General features: G+C 41.7%; 1 protein-coding gene across 2 annotated transcripts in view; it reads right to left on the bottom strand.

Annotated features, from left to right (window-relative positions):
• Nell1 (neural EGFL like 1) overlaps nt 1-20,231 on the bottom strand; it is an 867,181-nt gene that overhangs the window by 682,154 nt on the left and 164,796 nt on the right. The gene's annotated exons all lie outside the window — the stretch shown is intronic.

The following is a 20,231-nucleotide window of genomic DNA, read 5'->3' on the forward strand; positions in this document are numbered from 1 at the left end:
AGAGGCCCTTGATCCTGTGAAGGCTTGATGCCCCAGTGTAGGGGAATGCCAGGACCAGGAAGTATGAGTGAGTGGGTTGGTGAGCAGGGGGCAGAGGTAGTGGATAGGGGTTTACGGGGGGGGGGGGCGGGGCAGAAAAGGGATAACATTTGAAATTTAAATAAAGAAAATTAATAATAATAATAATAAAAAAAAGGTGTGTCATGCTTTAAGTGATATACGGTACCATGACAGAGATCTCCATGGCAGTACTGGGCACACTGTCTGGGTACGTCATGCCTTTCTTACCTTCTTTACCATGAGGTTGGGAGATGGGACTAAGAAGACACCATTTTGAATATATACCTTGACCAATGACCCCTGCCCAAACTTAGAAGGAAGTGATTTTATCCCAATGGTACAGGTCAAAGAACTGATGTAAAGAGAATGTAAGCATGTCCACTAGTGCAGCCAGCAGAGATGAAGTACATGTTACCATTGTGGTAAAGCTGTCGTCTCTCTGGCTCCAGCAACTGCCACATCGACACATCCCATCAAGAACCAATCACAAGGTATTCATTAATAGACTTATGCTCCAAATTCCATAATAGGTAATAAGAAACTAAAGCAATGAGCTTCAGACAGACAGACCCATACAGTCCTACAACCATGAAACTTAAGACAGATAGCACCATGAAACATCCAACAAATCCCAGGCTTGCTCACATAGAAGGTATGACTTCAGAACAACTATTTGTCTTGGTTTCATCCTGCCAACACAGGGTAAACAGTGAGACAGCTTAAAATCTGTGCTTTCTGGAGACCAGCTAATCCCAACCCTCCATTTTCCCCCATAGCAAAAATCTCTCAGTACTTGTTGTAGTTTTCTGTGATAAATACTATGACAAAAATCAACATGGGATGGAAAGGGTTTATTTGGCTTACATAAGCAAGAAACAGAGACCATGGAAGAATACTGCTTACTGGCCTATTCCCAAGCTTACAGTTGGCTTCCTTCCTTATATAGCCTATGCCCACCTGTCCAGAGATAGTACAACTCACAGCAACCCACTTCAATCATTAATCAAGAAAATGTCCCCAGTGTTATGTCCATAGGCCAATCCAATGGAGGCAATTTCTCTACTGAGGTTCTCTCTTTCCAGATGTGTCAGGTTGATGACCAAGATTTGTGTCACAGTGCTGGAGGCCCAGAGAACTCTCAGTGGAGTGAAACAGAGGGAGTCGTGCATTTCAGGTCCAGGTGAGAGCCCTACCTACTCATGTTTTCCACATTCTTTGCTCAGGGCTGCTCCTAAAGAGTCATTTTCCAGGTCATGTCAGGACCTCCAGGTTGTCATGGGGCTGAGTACCCCTTGCTGGAGAACAGAGAATGGTGTATTTCTCTAGAAGGTTCTCAGAAGGGAAGTGTAGAAGAACTGAAGATTTCCAGTTTTAAGGAAAGTAAAACACAGAAAGACTCTTGCTTTAAGGAGCTGATATACTACAGTATTTTACCCAAGCTATGTATCCTGAGACTCTACCTCTCCAGGAATATGCAGTTCAGAAGACTCTGTACAACGCCTTGTTAGGAACATGAATATATCAGGGCTTTTTCCACTAATTATATTTCCATCATAAATGGAAACTCAAAACATAATTAAGGAGACATAAGTTTCCCTTAAGAAGATAGGCCATGTTTTCTTCACAGGAATCCAACCTTTTGTGTGTATTAAATGAGTCTTCTTGGGTAAAACAATTTGTGAACGTGGCTTTATAGTCTAACAATATATTATATACTTTCTCTTAAAGGGTTCCCAGGCTTGATATAATGGAAAAGCTAGAAACAAGCCGAACTTACAACAAAAGAGGAAAAAAAAAGCATAAGTTATAAAAGTATCATCTTCCAAGAATTTACTATAGTCATTAAAAGTGATAAATATGCAGATTGTGAGAAATGGGAAAATATATACAAAATAATTTTCTCTAGAGGACATGAAATATAAAGTTATTTATGTACTGTGGAGATAACGGTGGAAAAGTTATGTTTGACATTGGTGGATACAAGACAGGCTAAGGAGAAATGGAGATCACTGTATTTAGGGAAAGAGATAGGACCATAATTTTCTACAAGGCTGTCTCGCTAATAAATTTAAAACGTTGTCAACCCATTTACCTTAGCCTGTATTTTCAAGTGTTCACCTCTGTCAGAGTCAGAGGAATTTTCGGTGCCGATGCTTTCTTCCTTACATTCAATATACTCTTGAGCCATCTCCACTGAGCAGGGTGGGCCTTAATTAATATTTATAGAGCACACAAGTGAATGGATGATGGAATAACTAAAAAATACCAACTCTTCATTCTCTCCATCTTCTTTCTGATCATGGCAGCTGCTCCTTGTGCCTTGAAAACAGTGGAGGAAGCAAATATTTGGCATCTGTCACCACCAACTAGAACAGGGTGACCCACAGGACATGTGTGTCACACTAGTGCACCAATGTTGTATGCCCAGTTCCCACTAGGGTCTTCTCTATAGGTCAGGGAAAAGTATAAGATGCTGCCTCCTTGGCAACCAATGCCTTCCAAAAAGCAAGAATCCATAGAGAATATGTGCAGCAGCAGGCAGAATCAGCAAATTGGCTATATGTATAGCAACATAGGGATTTTAAAGGCACACGATATATTTTTAAGCTTGCAAACTCTTCATAAGAGACATCAGCCAGATTAACAAGTATAGCCATGGTGCGAGAGCTTGTAAGTACTGGGCTTTGAACTCAATGTTCAGCCATTCTTCTGCACTGCCTACCTATTTAGATATTCAATAAAGAGATTTCACTGCAGAAACTGTAGCCAAGCTATTGCTTCCCCCAAAAGTTAGACTAACAGAACCTGTAATTTTTTTCAGAGAAAATACCAAAGTATACAATGAGATCATGCTTGGGTAACTCATGAAGTATCTAAACCTCTGAATGGTGCATGCTCACTTAGTAAGCCAAGTTGGTATCTTTTTGTACAATAGCAATATAAAAGTATAATTTATACAAATAAATTACTAGTCCTGACTTTATTGACTTATCTAGAAGGAAGGGAAAAGAGAGATCTCGTTACCAAGACAAGGACGCATTTTGCAGGCTCACTGAGATGGTCACTAGATTGAGACAATTTGCAGATAAGCATTCTCAGAAGACAAGCATGTCTGCAGTGAGAAACAGCTCTTTTCTGTGCCAGTTTTTCAGGTGGACTGTATACCTTTTATGTATTATGTTTAATGTCTTTTTGGTTTTTTTGCTCTTTTACTGATCTCTGGGACTATATGCTAGAATGGCCCATGTGAGTCCCTCTTCAACCTTTGACTGATACAGCACACTACTGTCTCTAAGATCATGATCATAGCTGGGCTTGCCTTTCCAAACTTCCCAGCAGAGGAAGGAAGAACTTGGGTATCTCAGTGACCTTGGCCTAGCATGTTTCTCCTCAAGCTGTTTGCATTTCCTGACTGTCACTGCTCTTATCCTCTGCAGGGTCTGTATGGAGTAGAGCCTTCACCTCAGGACTCAGCCCTGTGTCTGATCCATTGTACCCTTTACTGATAGATCTTCCATGATAGTCTATGAAGCACCTCAGAACCACCTGGTCACTCTCTAGCACTTAGCTTGTCTTGCCCTGATCAAAACGGGTAACTCCAAAATGGGTCCATGGGTCCTCTGCTCATTGACTCTGTCCTCCCATAGGATACCTTGAAAGAGAGACCTTGTCATTTGCAAGCAGCATTTCTAGTGTCAAGGAGACTGCCAAGCCAAAGTAGTATACATCTACTCAGAATGAATGAATGAACAAATAAACAAATGAGTGAATGCTTCCTGGATCTTCAAAATCGGAGGATGATAGATAGGTAAAAAAAAAAAAAAAAAAACCCTACCAAGTTGAAACTTTACAATAAGTAATTCATAAAGCTGGATAATTCCAACTGGGAAAAGAGTTCGTTGGAAGAGGCACTTTGCAGCATGCTGATAACCCTTAGAGAAATAAAGTCAGTAAGATGAGTGAAATGTGATCATCCCTTCCTAGCATCTTCCTCTGCCATCTCCACCTCATGAGATTTACACACAAAACTAGAAAGAAGCAAGACAAATGCTTCTCATTGTTTCCCACCCAGAAAAGTGAGGGGGTAGCAAATTTAAATCTGTCAGGCAGGCACGTTGCTAACAGGGAAGCTAGATAGCTGTATTTCAGAAAGAAGGATAAACAGTGGGCAACTTGAAAATTAATTAGATCAAGAGCTAAGTCAGTGACTTACAGTTTCAGTTGGCTACATTATCATCATCCCAAATAACACTGCAGTTTTTCTTCGGATCATATAAATCTTTTAGCTTTTACCAAATTTATCACACTCTCATAGCCTGTCTGATACAAATAATGAATTACTCCACCGTCATCTGAAATCTACCCCTTCTTTTGACTGCAGAAAACCTAATTCCCACTTAGTCCTGTATCTGAGGCTTCAAGCTCACTTGAGCCATTAAACATGGTGCTGACTATTAAGTGGTATTGGAGGAGTTATGGGAATTGTGCGTGCCATTAGTATCCATCAGCAGTTTAAAGTATGAGCATCTCATTTCTAATACAACACCATGCAAAATTAGCCATCCCGTCAGACATAAAACCTGCCTTAGGAAAGCGAGCAGCCGAGAGTAACTGACAGTCCAAATAAAATCATCCACTGGATCAAGGGTTCACATCAGGAATTTCTTCACAAGGAGCAAGCCCTCTTTATATGTGACTTTGAATAACAACATCCCCCGCTTAAACGACCAGTCCATATTCCTCAGAAAACTCGAACTTCCTGTTTCAGGGCAATGCCCTCGGAACTCAACACTATGCAATGTAAGGGTTGAACTATAAGACAAATGAAAGAATATTGAATGCTTATTTATCTAGATGAAGAATGACCTCTGAAGGGACCTCAGGGACCTTTCCTAACTACATAGAAGAATGAATTTCCAATGGAAACACATGAACTGTTATGTATTACATCCCTGTTTACTAAGACATGAGGAAGCCCTACTAAGGCTCTGAATGAAGATGTTTATCTTGGGCCTTGCCACCAACTGCAGGAAAGCTTCCATGCACTCCTGTGAAAGGACATTACAACAACCTTGCTTAGTGTGTGGAGAAACCTCTTCCCAGAAGAATGTCAAGATGCTCCCTAGGAAGTTCCCTCTGCAGAACACAAGGTCATTTCCCCAGATGTCCCCACTGCTGTGCCGATGGGTGACCTTGCATACAGTAACCTCTTCTTCTAACTTAGGCTGTAAGAGACAAGCACACACTTTTTCCTGGTGGCCTCATAGAGAAGTGTGAGAATAACAGGTTTTTGAAGGCAACTAGAAAATCTGAGAGCATCCATCTGATGTCATTAGCATTATTCTTGACACCCACAAATGTTGAGTCCAGAGGTCTGCACTGTGCCCAGGGGCTCCTTAAATCTCATTCACTGTGACAGGGCACATCACCAGCTGTGCACAGTGGCCTGCTCATTGCCTGGCTGCTGTTACTATTTTCTAACATGGAACACACAGCCCAAAGAGCTTGTACCAGAGGGACATGAAAGGGCACCCCCAAGGAGCAGCTCTGTACTCCCCTCCTACTAATCGGCTTAACAAATCCAGATGACACTCAACAAATAATTAGATCTTTAAAATGCACCTCTGCCATGAGATGGGAGAAACAGAGTGTCACAGGGAGAGGAGCTGGCTGTGTAGTCTGGGCTGGCTGACCAGAGAGTCCCAGGGGACCTCTGTCTGTGCCTTACCAGCTCTGGGATTACAAATGTAAACTATAATACCTGACTGTTTTTAATGTAGGCTGTGGGGATTGAACTCAGGTTCCGTGAGAACTTTACAAGTTAGTCCATATCACAAGCCCATCTTCTACTTATTCTTCCTAAAACTTTTTCTCTGCCTGAAGTTCATAATCCAGAATCAACCTAAAATGCTTCAGATTTGCAGATCAAGGTCAAATAACACAGTCACATAATTCTACAGACTTAGTATTTTATCTGTGACTTGGCAGTATCAGTGTTTCTTAAGTCTGTAGGAAACTACGATGCTGGTGTTATGGTTTCAGCCATAAGAGACTTGATGGAACACCATCAGGATTAAAAGTGACATTAATAGGCAGGAATCAGGTCAACTCAAGATGAAATTTAACACTTGGTGGGGGGAAGCTTACATGCATAAGATATGCAAGCCTCTTAAACACAATGTGTGAGAGTCTAAGAGTGAACAGAACTGCTGTATAGCTGATGGGGGGCTCTTAGCTCTTTTTACATCAACAGTGAGTTAAAATAATACCATCAAAAGAAAGACTGGGTGAAGTGGAAAGTTTTGGTTTGTTTGGAAAGTTAATTAATGTCAAATGATGTTTTGCTGGAACACACAGGTGAAAGGATGTTTTGCTGGAGCAGACACCAAGGGAAGGAATGTTTTCCTGAAGCACATACAGGTGAAAGGATGTTTTGATATAGCAAACATGTGAAAAGACCTGTACTGAAGGAGTATAAATATGATCCCACAGAAAGTGGGAGTTGAGTGATGAGAATTGGTTTGGTATGCTCTGCCTCACTATTCCTCAATAACTATCTGCATGTATTGGTTCATCTTGCATAGTGTTGTTGATCTCTACCAGTGGTGACACGAGAGAGAGCTCCCCCAAAGAACTGCCTGTGAGGTTCCTACAGAAGCTTGCTGCTTCCATAGCCTCACCTTGGGCTAGTTGCTGAGCCTTGTGGTTTCTTCAGGCTTGAACTATGGCTGCTGGTTCATGCCTGGTGTCTGCTTGCAGAAATTATCTGACTGTAGCTGCTGGTTCATGACTGATGTCTGCTTACCTAGAGGACTGGACTGTAGCTGCTAGTTTATGTATTGTGTCTGCCTGCTTAAAGGATTGGTCTGCAGCTACTGAGTTATATTTGGTGTTTGCTACAGGACAGAACTGCTGAGAAAGAAGATCAAGTTTGCCCCCCAAAGAACTATTGCTGGACAGGTCCACTTCCCCCACTTCCTAATAACTTTTCTCTTTCACTACCTCTGCTGGATGGTAGACTAGAGGAGAGGTTGAACCCTTATTAAAAGTAGGTTGCAGCCGGGCGTGGTGGCGCACGCCTTTAATCCCAGCACTCGGGAGGCAGAGGCAGGCGGATTTCTGAGTTCAAGGCCAGCCTGGTCTACAAAGTGAGTTCCAGGACAGCCAGAGCTATACAGAGAAACCCTGTCTCGAAAAAAAAAAAAAAAAAAAAAAAAAAAGAAAAAAAGTAGGTTGCAAAAAAAAAAAAAATCTGTCTACAATTGGGAGTTTAAACTATACCAGAGAAGTCCAGTCTCATCAGGCTCAAATCAGTCCATCTGCTTAGAGAGTCATGTGTACTTCTAGAACTTTCCAAACTAAACATACACTTCAGAAGGAAACAAGAAGAATGTGAAGGCCCTAGGAGCCAAATGAAGAAACAAATGACAGAAGGGCAGAGGCAGTCTGAAGAAGACTGACGGGTGGCAGAGTCTTCACATATGAGGAAGAAGCCCTGGAGAGGAATTAAATGTACTCCAATATCTCATGGGAGTAAAATGTGCACTGTGCAAGGTTACAGTGTCAATGTGGCAGGACCTAGAACTACCCAGGAGACAAACTCTGTGCCTATCTGGGAGGGACTTCTAAGATTATATTAACTAAGCTGGGAAGACCCAACCTCATGTTCCACGAGTGAGGATCTTAGACTGGAAAAAAGCCACAGAACACCAGCATTCACCTCTCCCTGCTTCCTGAGAGTGATTTCCATTATGAACAGCTGCTGCACTCTCCTGCCACCGTGCTGGCCCCAACATAATAGTCTGTCCCCTCAAACTGCGAGTCAACTAATCCTTTACCTTCCTTAAGTTGCATTTGTTGGGCATATTGTAACAACAACAAGGCAAGTAATTAATACATAATAACAGGACCATTAAGCTTGAGAAAGGATGAATTTTTTAGCAGTCAGAGAAACATGCACAGAGAATAGACAGCCTGGTCACTGTGAACCTCCTCTCTCTATAGAGCTTTGCTGCTGAAAGTAGAAGAGCCAATTAATCTCAAACCCAGAGATAGAGTCTCTGCCTCAAAAGCTACTGGAGCAAACTTTGAGTGAGCTCTAACTATAGTGCACAAGTATATATACTTTATAATCATTGTAATAATGTTAATAATAGGCACACACCCTGATCAACTGTCACATGCTTGTGAAAGTGAAAGGACTTCCCTGAAATGAATGGCAGAGACAAAATTCAAACCCAGATGTAAACATTTAGTGCATGGCATTGCCTTCTGTCTTGCAGTGGATTCTGCTCTGGCAGAGTAAAACACCCAGTGGGGAGATTACAGAAACATCATGAGACAGAGAAGGACCATCTGGCCTAGGGTCAGCAAGCCCCTGTGCATGCCTTACCTCTCCTGTTCACACTTTGTAACCTAGGGAAAGTTACTGTACCTCAGATGTTTTTTTCAACCATGCACTTTTTGTTTTAAATATGCCTTTGTGCAGTCAAGGCTGAACTCAAAGCCACTTACTATGTAGCTGAAGATGACATTGAACTTCAGATCTGCCTGCATCCATCTCCTAAGTGCTGGAATTACAGGCATACTACCACCACACCTAGCTGATTTTAATAGCAATTCGTCTTATACAGATTTTCTGTAAACACCCAGATAATAGTCTAGAAAGTATTTCATGAAGTTGTAAATGCTCTTTACAAGTGCACTGTTATTAGTGTCATTAAGGAAAAGAAATGCTCTTATCTTCACCAAATAACCTGAAAGATATTTTTGTTTGAATTATTTTCAGACAAACTGCCGAAGTCTTCATAGAAGCCATTTGGCTTTACTGGATAAGCACACTTTACACTTCAGCTCTCAATTTCTACAGATGAGGATGGTGGACGTTCTAATGGGAAGGAGAATTGAGTTTGAGCCTTCAAACCACTCTGTCAACAGTGCCTCCAGCAGCACTTGGAGGCCATAGCTGTTGCTGCCATCTTTTCCAGGGATCCAGACAAAACATGCTATGTACAGAGCTTAGTGCTGCGCCAGCTAGCTGTCTGTCACATCTGTTGTGTTATTCCCTGAGATGAAGACTTAAATGTTTTTCATATGATAAATGAAAAGCCTGCTGCTCATGTAAGACATACTTGGGTAGCAGGGACTCATAGGTCAGAAAGGACATTGAAAGTCTTCTAATCCCACCTCCATCTGCTACTTGTAACATTAATATACAAGCATCCAAAAGCCATCTGTCAGCAGTGAGCAGGTATACTTGCTCCTATAACAGCTTGAAGCTTCCCAGAGCAAACAGAACTCCCCAAAGGCCTCATGATTGACATTTCCAAACAACCCTTGTTGTTTGGAATATGTCAGGGTATAGCAGCTATGGTAAGGAACAAAGCAAATATTTCACAAACTCTCTCTCTCTCTTTTCGGTTTTACACAGCTACCTCTAAAACCCAAGACATAATCCATATTCTTTGGCTCTTTCTGGGATTCTTGATGGAGGTTGGACTTGAAGACTTCGATGTAGTCTTTTGGTAATGTCCAAATTTTGCTAGGCAAAGGGAGAACTTCATGAGTGTGTTAAGAATACAAATTTCTGGGTCCCTCAGACTTACCTATGCCAGTCTGATCTTGTATAGACAAGAATCACCGATGAATATCTGACTTGCCTGTCCCCACACAACAGTCAGATTTGGATGACAATCCTAATACATCATCACTACAGTCTTCAGCCAAGGAAGCTTGTCTTTAAGTAGTTAGGACTTGAAGCCATGTCCAAGGTGGAATTTGAAATTTGCGAGTGGGTTGTTCCCACTCTAAGACCACATCTAAACATTTTCCTACTTGAATGATGGGGGTAGGGGGAAGAATAGGAAAACAATGCAAAAGGAAGAAGAACCCTCCTGGTACTCACTTTTATGAAGGATACGAGGAAATCAGAGTTCCCCTGACCATATCCATTAGTGACTGTTACACTGATGGTGAATGGAGAGACTGAAGACAGACAGACAGACAGATGATAAATAAGAAAAATACATGATAGATAGATAGATAGATAGATAGATAGATAGATAGATAGATAATGGATGGATAGATAGATAGATGATGGATGGATGGATAGATAGATAGATAGATAGATAGATAGGGCTGTATATACATATGTATAAGTTTGGAGGTCTGGAGGGAGGAAAGGAAAGGGGAAAATGATATAATCATATTTTTAACTTCAAATTTTCAACAAAAAGGAATATAAACTCTAGAGAGATGGATAGTCTCCATTTGTCCCTCCAGATACGTTTTGACTTGTCATTGCCTTGCTTTGCAGCTCAGGAGTCTGAGCCTTGGGTGTCAGTCAGTTCCTCTCTGCCAAGGTTCCAAGTGAGTGAAGCAAAGTAGCATCAGGAGGGAAGGAAGGGCTGAGGCTCAGGTGAAGGCTAATAGATAAGGGGCTCATTGTGGTAGCCTGGTGCACAGCACACAATACTAACCACTGGTTAGTACTTCATGGGGTAGATGCCCCATGAGGAAGACCAAATACAGTGAAGAAGGTCCTTCTCCAGCACTGCGATTCAGGGTCTCTTCGTCTCTCAGCTGCAGTCTGTGGTCTTCCCAATATAAGTGTGTCAATACAAACTTGATTGTTTTTTAATAATGTTTACAGAGAGGACAATGTTTATGCCTTGACTTCTGCTCCACTGCATGTACTCTGAATTATTCATTTAGTTCGAGGCTGTTTCTTTTAAAAAGTAATCATTGTCCTCTTGAATGAAATTTTTGTTTTTCCATGCTATCAGTCCTGTCAGACTTTAGAAGTTCAGTCACCAAGAAGAGCAAAGCAATTTAGATAAAATTTCCTGTTCTGACGGAAGACTTTGTTATTAAATGTGAGGCATTCAATAGTAACTGCCAGCTGTTTAATCAAAAAGTTATTGTTCATTGTAGAGGGGAAAAATTGGAATCTGGAAAACAATGGGCTACAACTCGAAGCTCAGGAAGTGTCTGATGAAGTTGCAAACTCCTTTCAAACTCATTTTGGCATTTAAACTATAATGGCCCATCTCTGATAAGGCATTCACAGAAAATCACAAGAAAATCACTACAAAGGCCGAATCTCTACTCATTAGAATCGCCCCATGTCATGGTAGCCCCTGTATGTTCAGACCACAAGGCACAAGTAAGAGTATTTTTAGACATACCTCAAGTGAGCCTATCATTAGGGACACACAAGTGACTCCTTTAGTGTCCAAGACTAAAATAAGGGATAAAAGAAAACTTAAGGGGACTGGTGAGATGGCTCAGTAGGTAAGAGCACCCGACTGCTCTTCCGAAGGTCCGAAGTTCAAATCCCAGCAACCACTTGATGGCTCACAACCACCCGTAATGAGATCTGATGCCCTCTTCTGGTGCGTCTGAAGACAGCTACAGTGTACTTACATATAATAAATAAATACATAAATAAATAAATCTTAAAAAAAAGAAAACTTAAGGATACAAAAGGATGAAAAAATACTAGTATTCTGAAGGAGACTTATAAATATAAGAGATCCAAGAATCAGGAGGACTTTGCTACAAATTCTAGGCTCAACTAATGTGGTGTGTGGCCTAGAATACACCATGCCACCTCCTTATATAAGCCACATCAGACACACACACACACACAAGCACACAGGCACACATGCACACACAGAAATGTAGTCAGCTGAAGTTACTCAACTTGATCTTTGTCACATACCATCAAAACTTAAGTGACATAAGAGTGTGTGGGGAAGTGGATCAGATGTCAAACAGTTCAGCACTCAAATGAAGTGCTGCCTGCAATGAAATGTGGAACTCGCTTTGTAATGCACATGGAATAAAAGGTACACCTTCTCCCATGTTCTATGCCTACCTCACATACACCCTGGGACACAACCAGAAGCTTGTGTCCTTGTGGACACTCGAGAGAATACAGTTCTTACATGTCTTGCCATTTCCAGGACCTAACCCAGTTCTTGCTGCAGAATACACGCTCAAGAACAGTGGCTTTTTCCCCAGTTATTTTTGCACTTGGCAGTACTAGAATGTTATTCTGAGTAGTTTCTATATACAGCCCTCTCCCTATGACTGTACAGTGGATAAACAGACTTATTCCTTCTGCCTCATGCATAGATCAATCATTCATCATCCAAATGATTGGAACTGAATGATATTGTGTGAATTTTAAAAAGTCAGACACAGGAAAGACAAATGCCACATGTTTATTCTTACATGGAAGCTAAAAATAAAATGTCAAAATAAAAGAGACTAAAGGAGTCACTACTAGATACTCAGAAGGGGAGCCAGAGAACAGGAATCGGGGATTTGGAGAATGGATACAAAAACACAAAAGAAAAAGGTTCCAATGTCCCTATATATCACTATAGTTCACAAAACCCTGTCATATATTACAGGAGGAATAGTGGCCACCTCTACATAAATGCTGGGGCCCTATACAACCACAAAGGCATCTCCTGAAGAAGAACCTAATTGAGGACTGCCTAGGAGACCAAGGATTGCTGATGCAGACAATGCCAGCCAGTCAGGAACTACTGTTTAGAAGAGATGCTTTGTTGGGGTCAATGGGGCAGGGGGTGGAGGGTACTAAAGAAGCTTGCAGCAGGATTCAGATGAGCTTGCTGTAGTGTTTCTCACCTGCTCACAGAGTCTGTGTATTTGATTCTGCACCACCCCACCTCCAACCCCCAAGGGCAGGTATGGTCAGGCAGTGAGTCATCCAGGGCACAGGCAGCACTCTATTTTAGGAGCTCAAAGTTTCTAAAATAAAGAAATAGGGGCCAGTAATATAGGTCATTGGGTAAAGGTGCTTGCCACCAGCCCAGACAAACTTGTGTTTAATTTCTTGAACCTACATAGTGTGAGGAGGGAACAGACCCCTGTAAGTCATCCTCTTATCTCCATACACACCCCATGGCATGTAAGTGCCTCCACATGCATACACAAACACAAACATCATTTTTACTAAAATACTAATCATCAGCAATACCTTGATTTGATCAGTGCTTGTTACATATGTATGCATTGAAATGTTATCTTTTGTCTTATCAATAGGTACTATTATTATATTTTGAAAAAATAAGAAAAACCTTTTAAATTGAGTTGTTAGTATTTTCAAAACTAGACAGATGGAAAAGTTGAAATGTAGACTGATGTTTGAAAGAGGAGTATGGGATCTCTGAAGAGTTGATTACTTCCTGAAACATCTCCTCAAGCAAGTGAGAGTTACAGCCACATTGCCCCGGCTGCTCTGTCTTTCCTCTATCTCTTCGTATGGATTCATAAACAGCGCTCTCACCATAACCCACACTGGCTGGGAATCACTGGTCACCTAATGCTAATGCTCAAGTCGTCCTGCAATGCTTAAGTATTTGCCACTTCCAGAAGCTCCTCAAGCCTTCTGGTTTCCATCCTTCATGCATGTTGGTTTCTTGGTTTCTTCCAGAAACCTTGTTAGCAGATCAGTGGCTATATAAAACACCAAGACTCCGCATGGCTGTCGACTCCAAAGCTCTTCTCGCGCTATTTGAGTCTCATTGAAAATGGTACTTTTTGTCTTCTTTTGTAATGATGCTAGCAAAATGCCTTCTGCCAACGTGACTTTTTTTTTTGCTTTTACTTTTTCAGTATGTGTTTAAACTTTTAAGTATTACAGCTTTCACTTTGAGTTTTTATTTCTCTCTCATTGAAGTGATTTTCATTAGCTTAGATGCACCTGCTAAGTGAGTTTCCCAGACTCGTGATGGAATGCTTGGTATCCATAATCCTTTATTTTCCTGCATGCTAAGTTCAACAGCCTTTGTGAGATGCACTTCATATAGGACACAATTCACCTACCGAATGTGTACACTATGACATACTTTGTTCTATCACATCATCAATTTGTAATTATTATGACATACATACAACCAAAAAAGTGCCACTTTATCTGTGCTTAGTTGTAAGACTCCGTGACATTAATTACATCCACTGTGATGTATGACTACTGCCACTGTATACAAAACTTGACTCACCACAACCAGAAACTCTGACAGTACTCCATTTTCCTACCCAACAGCCTGGAAACCTCTGTTCTGCTTTTCAATGTTGAACCATTCTACAGATCTGCTAATTCTATACGTTTCATTTAAGTTAAATAATGCTTCCTCGTCAACAATTCACCCTCCTCCTTTTCCTGCTCCTCCTCTTCCTTGTGCTCCTTCTCCTCTCTCTCTCCTTTCCTCTTCCTGCTCTTCTCAGAAACTAGTATGAGACTTAGCATGAAACATCCTTAAAAGTATCAAATGGAAGAAGAACATGTATTTTTGTCTTCTCTATCATAATGTCACTCAAAATACATTTAACAGACAGTTCAGCATTGAGTCAGACCCTATTGTGCACTACAATCTACTGGCCACTGTGTTTGTTTTATATTCCAAACAAGTCTCTAAACTTCTTGGACAATAGGGTATGCCTTTGCTTCCACACCTCCTATGGCTGGTTGGAGTGGATACTTGACAAATGCTTTCTTGGAACGGTAAATATGTGAACTGTCAACTAAATAGTCTGCAAGCTAGAAGATGGATCTGGGGAGAGACATAGAGCACCTTTTCCATGCCTTGCTATTTCCTCCCTATCAACGAAATTCTGGTGCAACCAAATCCCACTTCTGGGCCATGGAGCCTGACACAGAAATTTAAACTCTCCATAAATTGAGGCAAATGATGCCTCCTGGGTTTTATATGATACAGAAATAAAGCTTTTCAATCATGAAGGCTGGCTTATAACAGCTCAAAAAAAGGACAGCTTAGCGATCTTCCTCCTAATTCTCCCTTTCTTCACCATGAGCCAAAATCAGCCAAGATCCAGCTGCACTTTCCTTCAACACAGTAGTACTTCCTTGTTAAAAGACAAAACAAAACAAAATAAAAACTTAAAAGCCAGCAGCATGGCTGCTCTGCTAAGGTCTGTGCGATCTGGTTGCAATGACATACCTTTCATTCCTCCCGTTGAAATGCAGACACGCCCTTAGCACACACCTTTAATCCCAAACAATGAGGGACAGACAAAGTGAGGAATCAGAAAAAGATTTGGCAGAATGAGTCAAAGATAGGATAAGCCCAACAGCACAGGAAATGTAGGCTACTTAAGAGTAGTGCAAAGAGAGAGTGAGTTAGTCAGAATCTGAATGAGAGGCAGGCAGTCAGTTCAGTGAATGCAATGCAGTTCAGATCAGTTGAGTCTGTGCAGTGGAGTTGGTTTCAGTTTCATTCAGTTCCTGCCGCAGAGTCAGTTGAAGTCAGAGAATAAGAAAGAGACAGAAGATTAGAACAAAGTGCCAGAGTTAGCTTGAGACCAAGCAGAGCAATTCAGTGAGAAGCCAAGAGAAGCCAGATTGAATCAGTCAGCTTGGAGAGGAGTTTGAGTCAGAACAGCTGAGTTGAACAAGCCAGACAGAGTTCAGAAAGAAATAGAAAGGGTGAGCTTATTCAGCAGTAATTACACAATGTAATTCAGCACAATTACATCTGTGGAATAAAAATTACCTTTTCATTTCCTGTTGGCACAGCAGCTACTACTGTTCTCACCTGAATTCTCTGTACAAAAGACTCTGCCACATCACCTTCACCATTTTATGGTTCTCAGAAATCCAGAGCCATTCTCTTAACCTTGGCTCTGATGTGGTCTGGTTTGGTTGGAACTGAGAGTTTGGTGAGTCCTCCTTCCCCTCCATAACTATTTAGTATTTATGATGGTTTAATGGGGCCATACATTCTGAATAATTGCTGACCTCTTAGAGAAGCATCAACAAGGAAAGATTATATATGTACCTTGCGTATATATATATATATATATATATATATATATATATATATGTAACATGAAAAATTCAAGAAAAAAAATACAACAGTAAAAGTATGATGAGGGGACCTCTGCACTGTATGATTTCATGGATAAGAAAGCATTTCAATAAAGAAGTTAAGATACAAGTCATGGCTGGACCCACACATATAGGTGCATGCAAGCATTCACACACATACAGAGAGAGGGGGAGGGAGGTACATAGGGAGGGACACAGAGAGAGACAAGTCAGACAGATAGACAGGGAGAAAATGGCACATAAAAGAAACAAGGGTAGGGGTATGACATGCTCAGGGTACACTAAGGCTCTAGATAACAGATGAATTTGCAGTACAGTAGTCAGGGAGACAATATAGGAGTTTGAGGCATAGAATGAAGGAGCTAGGTCTTCTTACAGTGAGAGAACAGCCCACAGCTCAACCATTTGTTTGAAGTGAAGTGGAAAGCTCCAGAGACTTTTGAGTGGAGGGCTGATGTTATCTAATTCAAATGGATAACTATGGTTGGTAAGGTTAAGAATGGACTTGGGATGGGAGGAATGGGGAAGCCTGCTATAGACCACTGCAATAGCATAGGTGAGAACTGGTGAGATCTGGATGCAGGTTTACAATTAGGGAAGTATGAAAGTCATCAGATTCTTAATACACTACAAAGGTAAAATTAATGCAGCATAGGAGTAATTAGTGAGCAACTCCTCTGAGTTTAGAATTGGGGGCAGAGTAACCCAGTAAAAAATTCAGAAGAGAGGGGCTTCCAAGGACAGTGAAAAGAGGTGATAGACGCAAGAAGATAAATAATTAATAATGAAAATTGAAATGGGGAGGGTGCAGAGCCCTCTCATGTTTCAGCCTCAAGGCCTTGCAACTTCCCCAGTATTTACTTCAAGCTCCCGACCTGGTAGAGTGATATAAACTCCTCCCTTATGCACAATCCATGAGTCATTCACTCAGATGGTAGGGTAAACACAAGCAAGCATAGTGTCACCCCACAATAAGGAAGGAGTAAATCACACCGCTAGAGAATGGAGAAGCCATCCTGTGATCTGTACAGAGCAGTGTCCCAGTTGGAAAGTGTTATAGGCTGTGATTTGATCATTTGAAAAGATAATAATATACAGTCCTCTCTTGGCAGACACCTGAGCTGATTCTATAACATAACCGTTGTGTACAGTGCAGCAATGAACATTGATATACAAGTATTTCTATGTTTAGATTGGCTTAAGGGTCGCCTTCACAAATGCCCAATGGTAGTCTTTATGAATCCCAGTACATAGGTTCAATGAAGATATGATACTAAAAATGGTCACTATATAAGAAAAAGAATCCTTTACACAACTAAGGTCAGATATAGGTAAATATGAAGAGAATGTTTGGTGCCCTGCCATTCTTAAAAAGTTAAGGGTGTCACATGACCTTTTCTCTTCCTTGGTAAATAAATGTCTCTCCATTCCTCCTAGGTCCTGCCTATGTTTTTTGCCAATGCAATTTATACAATTTCAAGAGAAATCCAATCAGCCTGACAGGCCAGGGCAGAGAGAAGACAGGAGGGCAGAGAGTGTTTCTGGAGAAGCAATTGTAAGATACTCTGCAAGGGTTCCCAGCCCACTCCCTCTATCCCAACCCCCCCTTCCCCTGAAAGGATGACTAGAACTGAAACTTTAGGCATCCTCTGCTTTGGAAGAGGTAGCATTTTGGTTAATCCTAATGACTGTTCATCTTGCAAACACTGGGTCACCTTTCCCATGAGCTGCTTATCAGGAATGAGTTTTAGAGAAAGCTCTGTCACATTGTTTGCATGATTATCAGCTTTATGGAAACTGTAAATGTGTCGTGCATCCATTTACTACTCTAGATTTTATGAGTGAAGCTCTAAGCCCATCCGAGATGTCAAATTCCACTGTCCTGCTACTCTTATTTGACCACACTGGCCAGGATCCAACACACACAGGTAAAGTTGGCAGGAAAATAAAAAGACCAGGTCTTCTCAAGGAGTCAGGATGAGAGAGTGCCTAGTCCTGTTGTCATCAGCAAGGCTACCTCCAGCAGCTGATGGGAGAGAATACAGAGACCCACAGCCAAATATTAGGTGGAGAGAGATTCCAGGTTGGAGATCTCCATCAGATGCCCCTTCCCCTGGAGCTCAGGGTGGGAGGACCACATGGAAGAAAGGAAGGAGGAATTGAGGAAACGAGAAGGGTTGAGGATACCTGGAGAGCACAGCCTGCAGAATTAACTAAGCAAGACTCATGGAGGCTCATGGAGACTGAAGTGCAGTCACATAGCCTGTATAGATCTGTGCTAGGTCCTTTGTTATGTTATGGTTGTTGGCTTGGTGTTTTGGGGGGACATCCTGGAGTGGGAATGTCTCTAACTCATTCACCTACCTTTTTCTCCTACTAGGTTGCCTCACCCAGCCTTGATGTAAGGGCCTGTGCCTGGTCTTATTGTATCTTGTTGTACTGTGTTCAGTTGATGTTCCATGGAGGCCAGCTCTTTTCTGGTGGTCGTGGGAGAAAATGGATAAAAAAAAATTAAAAAAAAAAAAAAAAAGATAAGAGAGCGCAGCACAGCAAAGGTCATGTTCTTTCCTGTCAGCAAGAATGCCATGAAGTACAGCTGACAGAGGAACAATGAAGTTCTGGGGCCAGCCAATGAGAAACTGCCTGAACAAGGTGAGCAGGTAGAGAAGAAGCTATCAGAAGCCAGAGGGTGATGCACCAAGAAGAGAACAGTATTCAGAGATGAGACTAAACACGGAAAATTCCAGGAGAGCCCTGGCCCAGAGCCATCCATCATGGTACTTTAAAAGGAACACATATCTGGGTCTCAATGGCCTGTGAGAAGGCACTATCCAGAAGAAACAAGGCCAGGGTTCTAAAAAAATAAAAAGGCCTAACAAATGGTACCCTGACTGATAGACTTGACAGAATTCCAGGAAGAAGGCAGTCTGGCCTATTGGATTATGGCCTTTCAACGATGCCTTGACAGCAGCAACAGTCATGCATAAAGTGACCTCTGATTAAACAGGCACCTATGTTATTCATCCTCCTGGTCACCTCTGCTTTGCTCAGACAAGCAAGACTCACCCTGGAAGGACTAGTGTCAACACCATGGCCTATATTAAGTCTTTCCAGGAATCTTCGAAGTTTAACTATTGACATGACTGTTGACAACTGATTCAACACACACACACACACACACACCACATTGCCTCTTTGCTCCAAAAAATGGGGTTAAAAGAAGAAAAAAACATCCAATTTTGTTGTTAAAGCAATGCACCAGTACCATGAAAAGAAAGATGATTGGTCTATGACAGAATTGTGACCCTTGTCCCTTTTGAAGGAGAAGCATCTAGTGACAATGCTGGGGATGGTGGAGTCAAAGAACACAAAGGACTTCACCCCGGTTGTCATATGTAGGGTACAAACATCCCTGACACACCATTACCTAAATCTATTATTTGTTACCTAGTCTTATCCAAGTGCTACTGTTGACAACCAAGACTGGCCTTTCTGATCCACATAAACTAGCATTTAATTCTTAAAATCTCATAAAGAAGGTGCTATTGTTAGCCATCTCCCACAAATTCACTTATATTAAGTACATTACGTATAAGATTCTATGCAGATGGTTAAGTAACGTGTAGCTTGTGGTAGAACCAGAGCTGACACTCATCTCTGTCCAACTCCGAAAGTGGACACCCTTAACCACTAAACTGACGTCTCACCTTGGACAGCAGCAGCTCAGCTTCTCCACATGACATAAGATCTAGCACCGCACCTGCACTCAAAGCACATGGGCTTTGGTACACCCTGTTTTCACCTTGTTGTTCTCATCTCAACTACCTGCCATGGTCTCATTGAGCTGCCCAGCTGAGGTAGGGCATCCTGATCCAGGAGGCTCCTGGAATCCTGACCTGTCTCTGTAGTCACTGCTGTCTGTGACATGCAAGAGGGATGTATGAAGCCCAGATCAGGAAGCTGCAAATTTCCAAGTGACTGTTATGGCACACACTGCCAAGGGCCAAAACTCCCTTGACTATCCTATAGAAGAACCATAGCAGCCCCATTCCTCCTGAATGTGCTCCTGCCACAGATCAAGGGTCTATCAGGCTTAGATTCTGCTAAATGGAAAGGCTAAGCCTTTGCATTGAAGAACCATAAGCACTGTGCTACCGATCTACTGAAAAAAAATTGTGTTTGCAGACTTAAAGGAAAAAGGAAGTCCAGAGAAAGGGAGTGAAAAGTAGCTATTCAAAAATAACCACTTCTGCACAATGAGACTAAAGGCAACATGGTAGTTTTAAAT

Source organism: Mus caroli, unplaced genomic scaffold (assembly GCF_978045245.1).
Source record: "Mus caroli unplaced genomic scaffold, Mus_caroli_1 scaffold_8, whole genome shotgun sequence".
NCBI lineage: Eukaryota > Metazoa > Chordata > Mammalia > Rodentia > Muridae > Mus > Mus caroli.